Source organism: Pristiophorus japonicus, chromosome 23 (genome assembly GCF_044704955.1).
Source record: "Pristiophorus japonicus isolate sPriJap1 chromosome 23, sPriJap1.hap1, whole genome shotgun sequence".
In the NCBI taxonomy this organism is placed as follows: domain Eukaryota; kingdom Metazoa; phylum Chordata; class Chondrichthyes; family Pristiophoridae; genus Pristiophorus; species Pristiophorus japonicus.
The window spans coordinates 46,772,123-46,790,883 of record NC_091999.1 but is presented as its reverse complement, the minus strand read 5'-3'; the positions used below and the strand labels follow the sequence as shown (position 1 = coordinate 46,790,883).

The window sequence follows — 18,761 nt, the reverse complement described above, 5'->3', positions numbered from 1 at the left end:
TACAGCATCAGTTCGATATCGAGAAAATCTCCCTCTATACTATTCTGCTGGACATTCCCAGGGCAGGTACAGCACGGGTTAGATACAGAGTAAAGCTCCCCTTACACTGTCCCATCAACCATTCCCAGGGCAGGTACCACCAAGCTCATGGTCTACAGGGCTGTAGTAATACTCGCCCTCCTGTATGGCTCATAGGAATGGACTATGTACAGTAGACACCTCAAGTCGCTGAAGATATATGACCAATGATGTCTCCGCTAGATCCTACAAATCCCCTGGGAGGACTGGCACAGCAACATCAGCGTCCTTGTCCAGGCTAATGTCCTCAGCATTGAAGCACTGACCACACTTGATCAGCTCCGCTGGGCAGGCCACATAGTTCGTATGCCAGACACGAGACTCCCAAAGCAAGTGCCCTATGTGGAGCGCCGTCACAGCAAATGAGCCAAAGGTGGGCAGCGGAAACATTACAAGGACACCCTCAAAGCCTCCCTGATAAAGAGCGACGTCACCACTGACACCTGGGAGTCCCTGACCAAAGACTGCCCTAAGTGGAGACAGTGAATCCGGGAGGGCGCTGAGCACTTCGAGTCTCAATGCCGAGAGCATGCAGAAATCAAGCGCAGGCAGTCGAAGGAGCATATGGCAAAGCAGTCCCACCCACCCCTTCTCTCAATGACTATCTGTCCCACCTGTAACAGAGTCTGTGGCTCTCATATTGGACTGGTCAGCCACCAAATAACTCACTTCAGGAGTGGAAGCAAGTCTTCCTTCTATTTTTCCTCGATTCCGAGGGACTGCCTATGATGATGATGATGACAACACAGGTTAAATGCAGAGTAAAGCTCCCTCTACACTGTCTCACCAGACATTCCCAGGTCGGTACAGCGTGGGTTATTAAAGGTTAAATCTCACTCTAGCCTGCCCCAAACACTCCCAGGGTAGGTACAGCATAGGTTAGATACAGCGTTAATCTCCCTCTACGCTGTCCGATCAAACATTCGCACAACAGACACAGCACGGGTTAGTCAGAGAGCAAAGCTCTCCATATACTGATCCATCAAACACTCCCATCGCAGGTACAGCACGAGTTAGATACTGAGTAAAGCTCAATCTACACTGTCCCATCAAACAGACCCAGGGCAGGAACAACACAGGTTAGATACAGAGTAAAGCTCACTCTACACTGTCCCATCAAACACTACGAGGGAAGATACAGCGTGGATTAGATAAGAGAGAAAAGCTTGCTCTACACTATCCCATCAAAAAATGCCAGAGAAGGTACAGCATGGGTTCGACAGAAAGGTTTAGGCTGGGTTTTCCAGAACTTGGGACCTGGGCAACAGAAGGCACCGTCACCAATTATAATCAGGGATGCTCAGGAAGACAGATATCTCATGGGTGGGGGACAGGATGGTGGTTGTGGGGCTGGAGGAATATACAGAGCTAGGGAGGGATGACGCCATGGAGTGGTTTAAATATATTAGAATTTTTAAATCAAGGCGTTGCTTAACTAGAAGCCAATGTAGGTCAGTGAGGACAGGGGTGATGGGTGAGCTGGACTTGGTGCGAGTTAGGGCATGGGCAGCCGAATTTTTGATTAACTCTAGTTTATCGAGAGTCGAATGTGGGAGGAGTGCGTTGGAATAGTCAAGTCCAGAAGTAACAAAAGCATGGATGAGGGCTTCAGCAGTGGATGAGCTGAGGCAAGAGCGGAGACGGATGATGTTACAGAGATGGAAATAGGCAGTCTTAATTATGCCGTGGATATCTGGTTAAAGAGCCTATTTCAGGGTTCAGTATGACACCAAAGTTGCAAACAGTCTGGTTCAGGCTCAGACAGAAGTTGGGGAGAGGGACAGAGTCTGTGGCTAGAGAACGGAGTTTGTGGCAATGACAATCCTAAATATCAGTATATTTGACAGGCTATTACGTGCAAAATGTGTGGATGAGTTTGTAAAATTCAATCGGTTACAAAAACGGGTTACAGAAAGTAACGGATTTCGAACCTTATGCAAGATGGTTCAATAAAGGGGTGGTTCAAAGGATTTCAGTTGAGTTTAAACTGACACACTGCAGTTAAGTCTACTACAACTACAACTCGTACTCAAATGGAACAAGTTTGGGGTTTGATAGAAGGCGAACTAGGTGAGAAATGACATAAGTTAGATTAAGAAAAAGCACTAAAATGGAACAGTCAGTAACAGAACATCAATTAGTCTCCTCTGATCATGGAGGAATCAAATATTCGACACACTGTGTTTGAAACAAAGATAATTTATTCAACATTTATACACAATATTAATCTCCAGCTCAGGTATAGGGGTTATTAAGATCATCAGAAACAAAGTAGAGCTGCCGGAGTGAACATGTTTCAGTGCCCAATGCAATCACAGTAATTCCTGTTCTATTTACAAATGCAGCCTTTCTCCTCAGCCCATTCAAAACTGAGATAAGGAGAAATGTCTTCTCTCAGAGGGTGTAAATCTGTGGAATTCTCTGCCCCAGAGAGCAGTGGAGGCTGGGTCATTGAATATATTTAAGGCGGAGATAGCCAGATTTTTGAGCGATAATGGAGTATAGGGTTCTGGGGAGCGGGCAGAGAAGTGGAGCTGAGTCTATGATCAGACCAGCCATGATCTTATTGAATGGGGAGCAGGCTCGGGGGTCCGGGTGGCCCACTCCTGCTCCAATTTCTCATGGTCTTATGTACCCAGCATGCCCCGCGCGGAAGAATGAGCCGCATCCAGACTAGAGGAGCTCAGTGCGCAGGCGCGGATCTTGGATGTGTTTGGAGCATGCGTGGTGCGTGTAATAGCGGAGGAGACACGGTTTGGACAGGCTCCTCAGAAGTCTCCTTTTCACCGCGACGGTGTGGAATAATGGACCAGCGGGGAGCCGGGGAGGCTTCATAAACATCCGGTGCCCGCCGCAAGCCCGGAATAATAACCGGAATATCGGCGGTTGCAGCTTCGGGGTTTTTCCCGGTCACAGGCCCAGACTAACGGCTGCCATCTTCGTATAGGAAGGCAGGTTCATCGCTCAGCCATCTTGGTTCAGTGAGTAGCATAGCGCATGCGCTGCTAACTTGGTGTCGGAACCAAGTGAATGATGTAAATGTCTGTAACTGCACCCAACCAGAGTCAGTACCTTCAGGGGAGGAGAACCAGTGAGTGTGGAACTGAACCCAGCCAGAGTCAGCACCTTCAGGGGAGGGGAACCAGTGAGTGTAGAACTGAACCCAGCCAGAGTCAGCACCTTCAGGGGAGGGGAACCAGTGAGTGTAGAACTGAACCCAGCCAGAGTCAGTACCTTCAGGGGAGGGGAACCAGTGAGTGTAGAACTGAACCCAGCCAGTCAGCACCCTCTGGTAATGAGAGGGAGGGGAACAAGTGAGTGCAGAACTGAACCCAGCCAGGGTCAGCACCATCAGCGGAGGTGAGCTCGGGGAACCAGTGAGTGTCGAACTGAACCCAGACAGAACCAGCGTCTTCAGGGGAGGAGAGGCGAACCAGTGAGTGTGGAACTGTTCCCAGCCACAGTCAGCATCTTGAGGGAAGTGAAGAGAACCAGTGAGTGTAGAACTGAACCCAGCCAGAGCCAGCACTTTCAGGGAAGGAGATGGAGGGGAGCCAGTGAGTGTCGAACTGAACGCAGCCAGAATTGGTGGTGAAAATTGGGAGTGGAGGGAAAACAGTCTATAACATAAGAACATAAGAAATAGGAGCAGGAATAGGCCATTTGGCCCCTCGAGCCTGCTCCCCATTCAATAAGATCATGGCTGATCTGATCATGGACTCGGCTCCACTTCCCTGCCCGCTCTCCATAACCCTTTACTCTCTTATCGTTCAAAAATGTGTCTATCTCCACCTTTAATTATTCAATGACTCAGCTTGCACAGCTCTTTGGGGCAGAGAATTCCAGGGATTTGCCACCCTCAGAGAGGAAATTCCTCCTCATCTCACTTTTAAATAGGCGGCTCCTTATTCTGAGACTATGTCCCCCTAGTTTTAGTTTCCCCTATGAGTGGAAATATCCTATCTGCATCCATCTTGGCGAGCCCCCTCATTATCATTAAGTTTCAAGAAGATAACCTCTCATTTCTTCGAAACTCCAATGTGTATAGGCCCAACCTACTCAACCTATCCTCAGAAGTCAACCCCCCATCTCCGGAATCAACCTCGTGAACCTTCTCTGAACAGCCTTCAATGCAAGTATATCCTTCCTTCAATACGGAGACCAAAACTGTACACAGTACTCCAGGTGTGGCCTCACCAATACTCTTTACAGTTGCAGCAGGACTTCTCTGCTTTTATACTCTATCCCCCTTGCAATGCAGGCCAACATTCCATTTGCCTTCCTGATTACTTGCCGTACCTGCATACTAACTTTTTGTGTTTCATGCACAAGGCCCCCAAGTCTCTCTGTAATGCAGCTCTTTGCAATTTTTCTCCATTTAAATTATAATTTGCTTTTCTGTTATTTCTGCCAAAGTGGATAACTTCACATTTTCCCACATTATACTCCATCTGCCAAATGTTTGCCCTCTCACTTAACCTGTCTATATCCCTTTGCAGATTTTTTGTGTCCTCCGCACAATTTTTGTAACAACAGCAAACTCGGTCCCTTCATCCAAGTCATTAATATGGATTGTAATTAGTTGAAGACCCAGCACCGATCCCTGTAGCACCCCTCTAGTCATGTTTGCCAACTGGAAAATTACCATTTATCCCGACCCTCTGTTTTCTGTTGGTTTGCCAATCCTCTATCCACGTTAATACATAACCTCCAACCCTGTGAGCTTTTATCTTGTGCAGTAACCTCTTATGTGGCACCTTATCGAATGCCTTCTGGAAATCCAAATACACCATACCCACTGCTTCCCCCTAATCCACCTTGCTTGTTACATCCTCAAAGTACTCCAGCGAATTTGTCAAAAATGATTTCCCTTTCATAAAACCATGTTGAATCTGCTTGATTGAATCATGCTTTTCCAAATGTCCTGCTACTGCTTCCTTAATAATCGACTCCAGCATTTTCCCAATGACAGATGTTAGACTAACTGGTCTCAATTGTCCTGCTTTTTGTCTGCCTCCTTTTTCAAATAGGCACGTTACATTGGCGGCTTTCCAATCTGTTGGGACCGCCCTAGAATCCAGAGAATTTTGGTAGATTACAACCAATGCATTCACTATCTCTGCAGCCACTTCTCTTAAGACCCTAGGATGCAAGCCATCAAGTCCAGGGGACTTGTCTGCCTTTGGTCCTATTATTTTACCTAGTACTACGTCATTAGTGATCGTGATTGTATTGCGTTCCTCCCTATCTCTCGCCTCTCGCTTATTCACTGCTGGGATGTTTTTAGTGTCTTCTACCATGAAGGACTCTTACTATCTGTTTTTATATTTTGTGCTAGTTTTCTTTCATAATCTATCTTCCCTCTCAATCATGTCTGCCACTGCTCATCAACCGTCCCATTCTTTAATCTATTTTCCCAGTCCGCTTTGGCCAACTCTGCCCTCATACCATTGTAGTCTCCTTTATTTCAGCTTGGGACCCTGGTTTGAGAACCAACTTTCTCACCAACCATTTTAGTACGAGATAATTTATTAATCCTGTCTCATTACACAGTACTAGATCTAAGATAGCCTGCTCCCTGGTTGGTTCCACAACATACTGTTCAAGGAAACTATCCCAGCTACACTCTATGAACTCCTCCTCAAGGCTACCCTGGCCAATTTGCTTTGTCCAATTAATATGAAGTTTAAAATCACCCATAAATATTGCCGTTCCTTTATTACAAGCCTCCATTATTTCTTGATTTATACTCCATCCAACAGTGTAGCTACTGTTAGGGGCCTATAGACTCTGCCCACCAGTGACTTTCCCTTTATTATTCCCCATCTCCACCCAAACTGATTCAATATCTTGATCCTCTGAGCAAATATCGTTTCTCACTAACGCACTGATCTAATTCTTTATTAACAGAGCTACCCCACCTCCTTTTCATTTCTGTCTGTCCTTCCGAATTGTCAAATACCCCTGAATATTTAGTTCCCAGTCCTGGTCACCTTGCAACCACGTCTCAGTAATGGCTATCAGATCGTACCCATTTGTATCTATTTGTGCAGTCAACTCATCTATTTTGTTACAAATGTTATGTGCATTTAGACAAAGAGCTTTAAATTTGTTATTTTTACCTGTTTTTCCTGCTTTTTTCCTCTGTCCAACAGCACTGACAAACCCCCCCCCCCCCCCCCGGACGAGGATATTGGTCCCGGCTCTGTTGAAGTGCAACCCGTCCGGTTTGTGCAGGTCCCACCTCCCTCCAGAAGCGGTCCCAATGCATCAGGAATCTGAAGCCCTCACTCCTGCACCACCTCTCCAGCCAGGCATTCATCTGCTCTATCCTCCTATTTCTGTACTCACTAGTTCATGGCGCCAGGAGTCATTCTAAATATTACCCTAGACCATGTCACTGTTTATAATTACACATGACCCAGTCTCGGTTTATATTACATTCGACCCTGCATCTGTTTATATTACACTAGACCCTGTCCCTGTTTATACTACACTTGACAGTATCCCTGTTTATAAATAGAAGTATAGAGTACAAACGCATGGATATTATGATGAACCTGTACAAAACACTGGTTCGGCCTCAACTGGAGTATTATGCCCAATTGTGGGCAACACACTTTAGGAATAATGTGAAGGCCTTGGTGAGGGTGCAGAAAAGATTTACGAGAATGATTCCAGGGATGAGGGACTTCAGTTACCTGGACAGACTGGTGCAGCTAGGGTTGCAAGGGGGATAGAGTATAAAAGCAGAGAAGTCCTGCTACGACTGTCGGGTATTGGTGAGGCCACACCTGGAGTACTGTGAACAGTTTTGGTCTCTGTATTTAAGGAAGGATATACTTTCATTGGAGGCAGTTCAGAGAAGGTTCATTTGGTTGATTCCTGAGATGAGGGGGTTGACTTATGAAGAAAGATTGAGTAGTTTGGGCCTATACTCATTGGAGTTCAGAATAATGAGATGTGATCTTATTGAAACATAAAAGATACTGGAGGGCTAGACAAGGTGGATGCAGAGAGGGTGTTTCCATTCATAGGAGAATCTAGAACTGGGGGCATAGTTTCAGAATAAGGGTTTGCCCATTTAAAACTGAGATGAGGAGGAATTTCTTCTCTGAGGGTTCTAATTCTGTGGAATTCTCTGCCCCAGAAAGCTGTGGAGGCTGGATCATTGAATATATGTAAGGCGGAGATAGACAGATTTTTTGAGCGATATGGGAGTAAAGGTTTATGGGAGCGAGGGTTAAGTGGAGTTGAGTCCAGGATCAGATAAGCCATGATTTTATTGAATGATGGAGCAGGCTCTAGGGGCCAAATGGTCTACTCCCGCTCTTATTTCTTGTGTTCTCCTTAGAGCAGGGAAGATTGAGAGGAAATTTGATAGAGGTGTTCAAAGTCATGAGTGGTCGAGAGATACTGTTCCCATTGGCAGAAGGGTCGAGAACCAGAGGACACAGATTTAAGGTGATTGGCAAAAGAACCAGAGGCGACACAAGAAAAAACCTTTTTGCGTGGCGAGTGGTTAATATCCGGATTGCACGGCCTGAAAGGGTGGTGCAGGCAGACTCAATTGCGGCTTTCAAAAGGAAGTTGGATAAGTACCTGAAAGAAAAACATTTGCACGGCTATGGGGTAAGGGCGGGGGAGTGGGACTAGCTGAGGTGCTCTTGCAGAGAGCTGGCACGGGCTCGACGGGCCGAATGGTCTTGTTCCGTGCTGTAACCATTCTCTGATTCTATGGTTCTAACTCTCTCAGCATAAGCCTCTATTCCCTTCTCCCTCATATGCTGATCTTCAGTGCATCGATACTGGAAACACAGAGCGACCAATCCAGACCAATCAGGGTGGGTGCTGGATACGGAAGTCGCTCCCTGGCCTCCTGTGTGCGTCTGTTTGTTGCATCAGTTTGACCTGGAGTGGAGAGGGGGGGAAGCTGCTGGGTTTAACCCCCAGAACCTCTGGGCCCAGTTGGGACCAACAATTTCCGATGAGAGACTGTCAACGGCGGTGGATTCTAGGGGAGATTAGGTTGTGAAACAGACACTGCCCGCACAATGTAGAAGAGTATTGTTTTAGGAACAAGTATTTCTGCAGAGGCTTTCAATATACAGATTTGTTTTAATCCATTCTTAGGATGTGGATGTTGCTCATAGGGCCAGAATATATTTCCAATTTCCATTTGTCCCTTGACAAGATGATGGTGGGCCTTCTCGAACTGCTGCAGTCCGTGTGGTGAAGGCCCTCCTACAATGCTGTTAGGTGAGGAGTTCCAGGATTTTCACCCAGTGACGATGTAGGAACGGTGATATATGCCCAAGTCAGGATGGTGTGAGACTTGGAGGGGAACTTGGAGGTGATGGATTTCCATGCACCTGCTGCCCTGGTCCATCTGGGTGGGAGAGGTTGCGGGTTTGGGAGGTTCTGTCAAAGTTCTGGTCGAGTTGCAGATGATTAAATTCCCTCCCCTTCACCCCGCCCACCTCTCCCTCGTCCCATAGAAGCCAGAGTCTTGTGTCGGCCCAGACCGGTTGGTGGGTTCACTTCCCTGCAGGACATTAGTGACCAGTTGGGTTATTATGACAATCCGTCAGCTTTCATGGTCACTTTTCTTCTGCTGATGGCCGCACAAATAGCCAGCTTCATTCAGCTCAATTTCACAACCTGCCTTTGTGTTTTTGTGCGTTCTCTCTCACCCACCCTTTTTCCTGTTTGAAACTCACTTTACAGGGTATTAAAAGGGGAGGATTTGTCAACCAGAGGCCCAAACCAAATATCACATTAAGATCTGACGGAGTCACTCGATTCATCGGGAACGGAATATCATCGGCCTTTGTTCATGGAAGCAAAAAGCACTGTTCACAGCGGGGAGAAACAGTACACGTGCTGTGTGTGTGGACAAGGCTTCAGCCGATCATCCAACCTGGAGAAACACAAGTGCAGTCACACTGGGGAGAAACTGTGTAAATGTGCGGACTGTGGGAAATGTTTCAACTACCCATCCCAGATGGAAACACATCGGCGAGTTCACACTGGGGAGAGGCCATTCAGCTGCTCCGATTGTGGGAAGGGATTCACTCAATTATCCAACCTGCTGATACACCAGCGAGTTCACACTGGGGCGAGACCGTTAAGCTGCTCTGATTGTGGGAAGGGATTCACTCGGTCAGCCGACCTGCTGAGGCACCAGCGAGTTCACACTAGGGAGAGGCCATTCACCTGCTCCGAGTGTGGGAAGCATTCACTCAATCATCCAACCTGCTGATACACCAGCGAGTTCACACTGGGGAGAGGCCGTTCACCTGCTCCGATTGTGGGAAGGGATTCGCTCGGTCCTCCCACCTGCTGAGGCACCAGCGAATTCACGCTGGGGAGTGGCTATTCACCTGCTCTGAGTGTGGGAAAGGATTCACTCAGTCATCCCACCTGCTGAGACACCAGCGAGTTCACACTCAGGAGAGGCCGTTCATCTGCTCAGAATGTGGGAAGGGATTCACTCAGTCATCCCACTTGCTGACACACCAGCGAGTTCACACCGGGGAGAGGCCGTTCATCTGCTCTGAGTGTGGGAGGGGATTCACTCAGTCATCCACCCTGCTGAAACACCAGAGAGTTCACAAGTGACTGCAGGGGTGGGATTCTGCTATTATTGCTGCTGTTAATCACATCCGGACTGAACCATATTCATTCTGACAGTTGGGGTTTGCTTCCGCTGATGTCAATAACTCCTGTAACTGGACTGGAGTTTAATATTTGGGAGAAAGAGACAAATAAATTCTTGTTGCTTTCAACACATTGGTGTGGATTTCTTTCTTTCCCACCCGAGAGTTTAGCATCACCTGGCTGGAGCTCATTGAGGACAATCTGGGCGGAGGATCGTATGGGGGGTGAACTTCAGCCTGGACACAGTCCTTCAGGGTCACACTGAGAGGGGCAAATGGCACTTTGGTCTTTCTAATCACTCATTCATTAACAGCAAAGTCGCCATGCGGGTTCACCTTGACATTGTAAGGTACGGATGATATCCACCCAAGGGTGTTTAAAGAGATGGGACGGGTGCTCTGTCAGCACTTTACCTATACCTCCATCAGCTCAGTAGAGTCATGGGTTGTTCCCCGAGATTGGAAGGTAGCACACATAGTTCAAGTTTTGCAAATTGGCCACAAGTTGGGAACTGAAGGCCCATCAACGTGACCTCGATCACTGGGAAGGTGCTTGACGGGATCCTGAGAGATGCTGTTTTCCATCATGGGGAAAGGGAAGGGGCCATTTCAGATACTGAACATGGATTCCGGGAAACATGGTCACGCCTTACAAACTAGCTTGAGTTTGTAAAGAAGTTGTTCGGTTGGTGAATGGGCGAATCCGGTTGACATTGTCTACCTCAAGGTGTCAAACTCATTTTCTATGGTGGGCCTGATCCGATACCCTGGCACTTGGCATGGGCCACATTCAGCAAAAGCTATTATAATAGGAATAAATGAAGATAAACTACATCGGAATTTACATTTGGATTTTATTTACTGCCGCTGCTCCCAATCCCTGGCACCTCTTCGCTTGAGCATTCATGGACTGACCCTGCTCAAACCATAAGCTCAAGGCTATCGGTGCATGGTTCTGCCTCTGACCACAAGGCTGTGTCACTGCCACACACCGATACCGTTTCCTTGTTTCACATCTCCATACAAACACCATCACTTCACACATCCTCTTTCTACACAATTGCAGCAGACATGAGCAAGGACATGAGGCTTATTAAAAGACACATTTCATGACAGCAAAGGTTGCACTGGGAGAAATGTTCAGTTACTTTGCATTACAGGCAAATACCGGACAAACCAGCAGCACACTGGCACCTGAGCAGTGTCTCATCGGCCTTCAGGCTTTTCTTAAATAGATTTGCTGCCTGGATATAAACTTAAACCAGCTTTGCAGGCGTGATGTTCTATTCACACATTGAAGGTGAGAGAGATGCTGTGGGGCACACACTCAGTCCAGTAGCTGACTGGGTTTTGTGTTTAGTGATCCCGGGCGTGTTACCAATACCAGCAAAGATGAAGCCCATGGAAAAAAAGGGACAGTGGATACTGTCTCACTTTGAGCGAGTCAGAATGAGAAGCTTTAACAACAGCCGATGTTTCACAAAGGGAGACCTCACCAGACCAAAGGACATTGGTGGCGTTTAATGGGCTGTTTGTGTCACTGGGCTACAGGAGGCTATTTGTGACAGAAGGAAAGCTGGTCACAGCAAACAAACAGTTTACCGGCCTGTCCAGGGCCCACTCTGACCCCCACCTTCTCTCTCTCAATATTGATGGACACTGCTGCAGTATTTCCTCCTCTGACCTTTCCTCTCTTGTCCCTCCTACACCCCTAATACACGGCCCGACACAATCTCCCTCCCCCGACATCATCACTGTGCTGGAATCCACACCAGTCTCCCCATCTGTTCCTTTTTCCCTCCCTGGATCCTGAAACTACAGTCTGAATCCCAATGTACTTAAGGAAGTGGCCCTCGAAATACTGAATGCATTGGTGATCATTTTCCAACAGTCTATCAACTCTGGATCAGTTCCTATGGACTGGAGGGTAGCTAATGTAACACTACTTTTTTTTTAAGTCGAGAGAGTGAAAATGGGGAATTATAGACTGGTTAGCCTGACATCCGTAGTGGGGAAAATGTTGGAATCAATTGTTAAAGATGAAATAGCAGCACATTTGGATCGGTCCAAGTCAGCATGGATTTATGACAAGTCTTCTAAAATTCTTTGAGGATGTAACTAGTAGAGTGGACAAGGGAGAACCAGTGGATGTGGTGTACTTGGACTTTCAAAAGGTTTTTGACAAGATCCCACACAAGAGATTGGTGTGCAAAATTAAAGCACAGTGTATTGGGGGTAATGTATTGACTTGGATAGAGAACTGATTGGCAGACAGGAAGCAGAGAATTTGGATAAACAAGTCCTTTTCAGAATGGCAAGCAGTGACTAGTGGGGAGCCGCAGGGCTCAGTGCTGGGACTCCAGCTATTTACAATATGCATCAATGATTTAGATGAAGGAATTGAGTGTAATATCTTCAAGTTTGCAGATGACACTAAGCTGGAAAGTGGTGTGAGCTGTGAGGAGGATGCTAAAAGGCTGCAGGGTGACTTGGGCAGGTTAGGTGAGTGGGCAAATGCATGGCAGATGCAGTATAATGTGGATAAATGTGAGGTTATCCACTTTGGTGGCTAAAACATGAAGACAGAATATTTTCTAAATGGTGACAGATTAAGAAAAGGGGAGGTGCAATGAGACAAGGGTGTCATGGTACATCAGTCATTGAAAGTTAGCATGAAGGTCCAGCAGATGGTGAAGAAGGCAAATGGCATGTTAGCCTTCATAGCTAGGGGATTTGAGTGTAGGAGCAGGGAGGTCCTACTGCAGTTGTAAAGACTTTTGCTGAGGCCTCACCTGGAATATTGTGTTCAGTTTTGGTCCCCTAATCTGAGGAAGGACGTTCTTGCTATTGGGGGAGTGCAGTGAAGGTTCAACAGATTGATTCTCGGGATGGCAGGACTGACCTATGTTGAGAGACTGGTTCGACTGGGCCTGTATTCACTGCAGTTTAGAAGAATGAGAGAGGATCTCATAGAAACATATAAAATTTTGACGGGACTGGACAAGTTAGATGCGGGAAGAATGTTCCCAATGTTGGGGAAGTCCAGAACCAGGGGTCACAGTCTAACGATAAGGGGTAAGCCATTTAGGACCGAGTTGAGGAGAAACTTCTTCACTCAGAGACTTGTTAACCTGTGGAATTCTCTACTGCAGAGAGTTGTTCATGCCAGTTCGTTAGATATATTCAAGAGTGGGTTAGATATGGCCCTTATGGCTAAAGGGATCAAGGCGTATGGAGAGAAAGCAGGAAAGGGGTACTGAGGTGAATGATCAGCCATGATCTTATTGAATGGTGCTGCATGCTCGAAGGGCCGAATGGCCGACTCCTGCACCTATTTTCTATGTTTCTTACTCACTCTTCCCCTCCTGAAGCCTACAAGCTCTAAAACTGAAGCTTGATGGCCCTCAGTCCCCACTCCTTGATTTACCTCCACTTCTCTCCTCCTCTTTCCCCCTTGGTTCTGGTCTGCACTGTGGGACTTGGGCCATCACCGGGGATTCTCAGAATGAACAGGGGGATGTGTGTTGAGATAGGATGTCCCAGCTCTCCTCCTCTTTCCCCTTTGGTTGTGTTCCACACTCTGGACCTTGGGCCTTTCCTGTGGATTCTCAGTATGAACAGGGGGATGTGTGTTGAGACAGGATGCCCCAGCTCTCCACCTTTAAAGGGACAAGGAGATGACCAGCTGGGCTGAATGGCCCTGCTTTATGACATCACTGCAGTGCCTAGCAACCAAACTCCCTGAGCCCTGCTCATTATGGGCTGGGTTGAGCTTCGTGCTGTTACAGGAAGGGAAACAGGAGCAGGATTCGACCCGTGTGGAGCCCAGCATTAATGGGGAGAGGTACAGGATCAATTTATACCTTAGAGTGAGAAATGTCAGTGTTCCTGACACTCCCTGTCCCTCAGTATCTGTGTCGGGGAGCGACCGATGGGTTCACTCTGTATCTAACCTGTGCTGTGCCCGACTGGAGAGTGTTTGATGCTGGCACGAGGTGCTCAGCTCGATAAGCACAACATTTAACCCAAAGATGATCAGATAACCCATCACCTTGTCCCTGGAGACAGGTCCTGAACGACTTGAAGTGTTTCTAATAATTTGGCTGGTGTCCTTGATCAAATTGAAACACCTCCGATCTCTCTTTAAAAATGTGTTTATGGGATGTGCGTGTCAACTCTCACCTCTCCTTCTAAATGCGGAAGAATATAGGCCATGTCTACTCATTCTCTCAGGACAATCCCCCCATCCCAGGAATCAGTCTGATGAAGCTTCATTGCACTCCCTCTGCAGCAAGTTTATCTTTCCTTAGGTAAGGAGACCAAAACAGTGCACAATACTCCTGGTGTGGTCTCACCAGGGCCCTGTATAATTGCAGTAAGACGTAAGTACTCAAATCTTTTTATACAAAGGCCATTATAGCATTTGCTTTCTTAATTGCTTGCTGGACTTCATATTAACTTTTAGCGATTTGTGTACAAGAACACCCAGGTCTCTCTGAACACCAACCTTTTCCAATTTCTCACCATTTAAAAAACTACTCTGCCTTTCTATTTTTACTATCAATGTCTAACTTAACATTTCTTCACATTATATTCCATTTACCATGTTCTTGCCCACTCACTGAGCCTGTATATATCCCTTTGAAACCTCTTTTCATCCTTCTCACACTTACATTACCAACTAGCTTTGTATCCTCAGCAAACTTCGCTATATTACATTTGGTCCCCTCATCCAAATTATTGATATCGATTGTGAATAGCTGGGGCCCAAGCACCGATCCTTGCAGCACCCCACCAGTTACAGCCTACCAACCCGAAAATCACCCGTTTATTCCTACTCTCTGTTTTCTGTCCGTTAACCAATCCTTAATCCTTGCTCGTATATTACTTTCAATCTCATGAGTCCTAATTTTGTTAATCTCTTGTGTGGCACCTCATTGAATGCCTTCTGTAAATCTAAATACACCACATCCGGTGGTTCCCCCTTATCTATCCAACGAGTTACAACCTCAAAAAACACCAACAGATTTGTCAAGAACAATTTCCATTTCATAAATCCGTGTTAATTCTGCCCAATCCTGTTATCACTTCCGAAGTGTCCTGTTACCACGTGCTTAATAATAGATTGTAGCATTTTCCCGCTACTGATGTCAGGATTACCGGTACTGGAAGAGTTCGATACAAAGTAAATCTCACTCCAGCCTATCCCAAACACTACCAGGGTTGATGTCGAGTAAATCTCAGTCTACAACATCCCAAACACTCCCAGGGCAGGTACAGCACTTGTTGGATACAGAGTAAATCTCCCTCTGCACAGTCCCATCAAACTCTCCCAAGGCAGGTACAGCATAATTTAGATAGAGGTTAATCCTCTCTCTAACCGCGCTCTGCAATTGCACAGGACCTTGGTGAGACCACACCTGGAGTACTGTGCACAGTTTTGGCCTCTTTATCTGAGGAAGGGTATACTTGAGTAGCTTTGATACAGAGTACAGCTTCCTCATCACTGTCCCACCAGACATTCCAAGGGCAGGAGAAGGCCACCTGGCCCCTCGAGCCTGCTCCATCATTTAATAGGATCATTGCTGATTTCATCATGGACTCAGCTCCAGTTCCCTGCCCGCTGCATATAAACCTTTATTCCCTTATCGCTCAAAAATCTGTCGATCTCTGCCTTAAATATATTCAATGAACCAGACTCCACAGCGCTCTGGGAAGAGAATTCCATAGATTTACAACCATCTGAGAGAATAAATTCTTCCTCACCTCAGTTTTAAATGGGCAGCCTTTTATTCTGATACTATGTCTCCTAGTTTTAGTTTCCCTGATGAATGGAAATATCCTCTCTGCATCCACCTTATCGAGGCCCCTTATTTTCTTATCTGTTTCGATAAGATCAGCTCTCATTCTTCTGAACTCCAATGGGTATAGGCCAACCTACTCAAACTATCTTCATCAGTCAACCCCCTCATTTCTGGAATCAACCTAGTGTCCCTTCTCTGAACAGCCTCCAATGCAAGGATATCCTTCCTTAAATACGGAGACCAAAACTATACGCAGTACTCTAGGTGTGGCCTCACCAACACCCTGTACAGTTGTAGAAATACTTCTCTGCTTTTATACTCCATCTCCCTTGCAATAAGGGCTAATATTCCATTTGCCTTCCTGATTACCTGCTGTACCTGCATACTAACTTTTTGTGTTTCATGCACAAGGACCCCCAGGTCCCACTATAATGCAGCACTTTGCAATTTTTCACCATTTAAACTATAATTTGCTTTTCTATTTTTTCTGCCAAGGTGGATTACCTTACATTTTCCTACATTGTACACCATTTGCCAAATTTTTTCCCACTCACTTAGCCTGTCTATCACTTTGCACATTTTTTGTGACCTCCTCACAATTTGCTTTCTCACCCATCTTTGTATCATCAGCAAACTTGACTACATTACAGTTAGTCCCTTCATCCAAGTCATTAATATAGATTGTAAATAGTTGAGGACCCAGCACCGATCCCTGCGGCTCTCCACTAGTCACTGTTTGCCAACAGAAAAATGAGCCATTTATCTTGACGCAGATACAAAGTAAATCTCCGTCTACACTGCTCCATCAAACACTCCCAGGGCAGGTATAGTACAGGGTAGCTACAGCAAAAAGTTATCTCTTGAATGTCCCATCAAACACTCCCAGGGCAGGTATGGCACGGGTTGGATACAGAGTAAAGCTGCCTCTACACTGTCCCATCAACCACTCCCAGGGCATGTGCTGCATTGGTTGGATACTAAGTAAAGCTCCCTCTACACTTTCCAAATAAACACTCCTAGGGCAGGTACAGCATAATTTAGATTAAGGGTAACCCTCTCTCTAACTTCGCTCTACAATTGTACAGGGCTTTGGTGAGACGACACCAGGAGTACTGTGCACAGTTTTGCTCTCCTTATCTAAGGAAGGATATATTTGCCTTGCTTAGATACAGAGTAAAGCTCCCTCAACACTGTCCCACCAGACATTCCAAGGGCAGGGACAACACAGGTTAGATACGGATTATATCTCCCTCTACTCTGTCCCAAGCATTCCAGAGTCGATGCTGCATTGGTTAGATACATAAATAAAGCTCCTTCTACACTGTCCCATCAAACACTGCCAGGGCAGGTACAGCACGGGTTAGCTACAAAATAAAGCTGCCTCTACACTGTCCCATCAAATCATAGGGCAGGTACAGAATGGGATAGATATAGAGTAAAGCTCCCTCTACACTATCCCATCAAACACTCCCAGGGCAGGTCCAGCACGGGTTAGAAATCTGACACAAACACCCCAGAGAGCACAACCCCGGGGAATGATTCCCAGAGCCCGATGCCTATCAGATACACACACGCTCTCTCGATCGTTTTCTGTTATACACACCGACTCTCTCAATTTTCCACTTGAACACACAGAAAGGCTCCAGTTTTTAGACAATATTTCAGGGAGATGAGAGGCGGTGCCAGACGATGCCTGCGAGTATTATTGACCCTTCTCCGCTGGTGGGCTCAGTGGGGGTGTTGATTCCTGGATTCTTTTAACTCAATCTGGTTCAGCAAAATTACTGAAACGAATACCGTTTGTGCTTTAAACAAAGCAAGCTTTTATTTAAAAAGCAAATCCCGATCGGGGACTTTATCAGACAGAAGGAATGCAAGTCTGTTCGAACGCACTCACTTCCTACGGACAAAGTGACGTTACATTGTAAAGGGATGATGGTTATACATTTTCGGCAAAAGATAACAAGATAGGGCCAGAGTGACATCCCAGCTCAGCCCATCTCTTTTGATCCCTCCTTCCCTTTGTCCACTCATAAGCCGACCCAAACATGGTCCGATTTTAAACAAAGACCTTCTGTCAATGTTTCAGGTTAATAACATGATTTAATAAGACCTTGAGGTTTTTCTGCAAGCTGTGGGTTTTGTTTCAATATGTGTTAGTGTTGTAACATTTTGCAGTCTCGAGTCTGAGATGTCATGGCTATTCCACCATGAATTGTTTGTTAGCTTATACTGTCCCTATACAATTCCCACGTTCTCAACTTCAATGTCTCTATACATTTTTAAACATTCACATTCCCCCCTTTTATCATTCCATGATAACACTTAGGATCATTCTAGGAGTATCGCATTCATCCGTTCACACTCTATTTCCTGACAGCCTCAGTTAGGGTTAGTGGAACTCCCCCTTTGGAATGTATAGGGAATGTATAGGGAATGTGAACACACCCAACATCTAGAAAAGTTCCCATTTTGCGCATAAACATAAGACATGTAGCTCATGTCTCTGTCTCCCCTCCCATGCGCCGAAACTGTCATATATCAACACTATTATACAGACTGTGGCATACAGACAGTTTCATGTTATGGCTCAGGATTCAGATAAATAGTCCAATTATTTTGTTGATTAAAAGAGTTCAGTTTTCCCGTCTCTCTTCTCAGGTCACCGTCGGTGTAGCTGGTTGTCTATCACTATGGGTAAAAGTTCAAACTGGTCCACGTTCCAATTAGGATGCCAACGGCCTTGTTCAGCTATGGAGAAGAGCAAGTCTGGAACAGAAACAGGAGTTATAATAACCAGTAAAATAGGTTCGTTAGAGGGTGGTGAGCTTGCTGTGGTGCAGGTGAACCCAGGCACTTTCCCACTCAACCTTGGCTGCAGTGGGGATAGTGAGTAACACCTGAAAAGGCCCCTCCCATGGTGGCTCTAATCCCTTCCGAATCCATACTTCCCTGGTGCCACGAGGGACAATTCGGGTAAAACTGGGAGGTCGAGGTGAGCATCTTGAACCTGGTTGTGAGCTAGTCGCAGAGCCTGAGTCAGAGAAAGAACATAGGTGGTCATCAGTCGAGCTGAGATACCATATCTAGGAACAATTTCCCTCATTAACACCTTAACAACAGTTTGAGCCTTATTGTCCAGGGTATGGTAGGCTTCAATCCATCTGCTAAACACATGTACTATTACTAACACATATTGTAACACTGAACTTTTTGCAAC

General features: G+C 46.2%; 1 pseudogene; it reads left to right on the top strand.

Moving 5' to 3' along the window:
* Positions 1-8,941: 8,941 nt before the first annotated feature.
* Positions 8,942-18,761, top strand: part of LOC139235364 (zinc finger protein 229-like) — a 239,924-nt pseudogene continuing 230,104 nt past the window's right edge.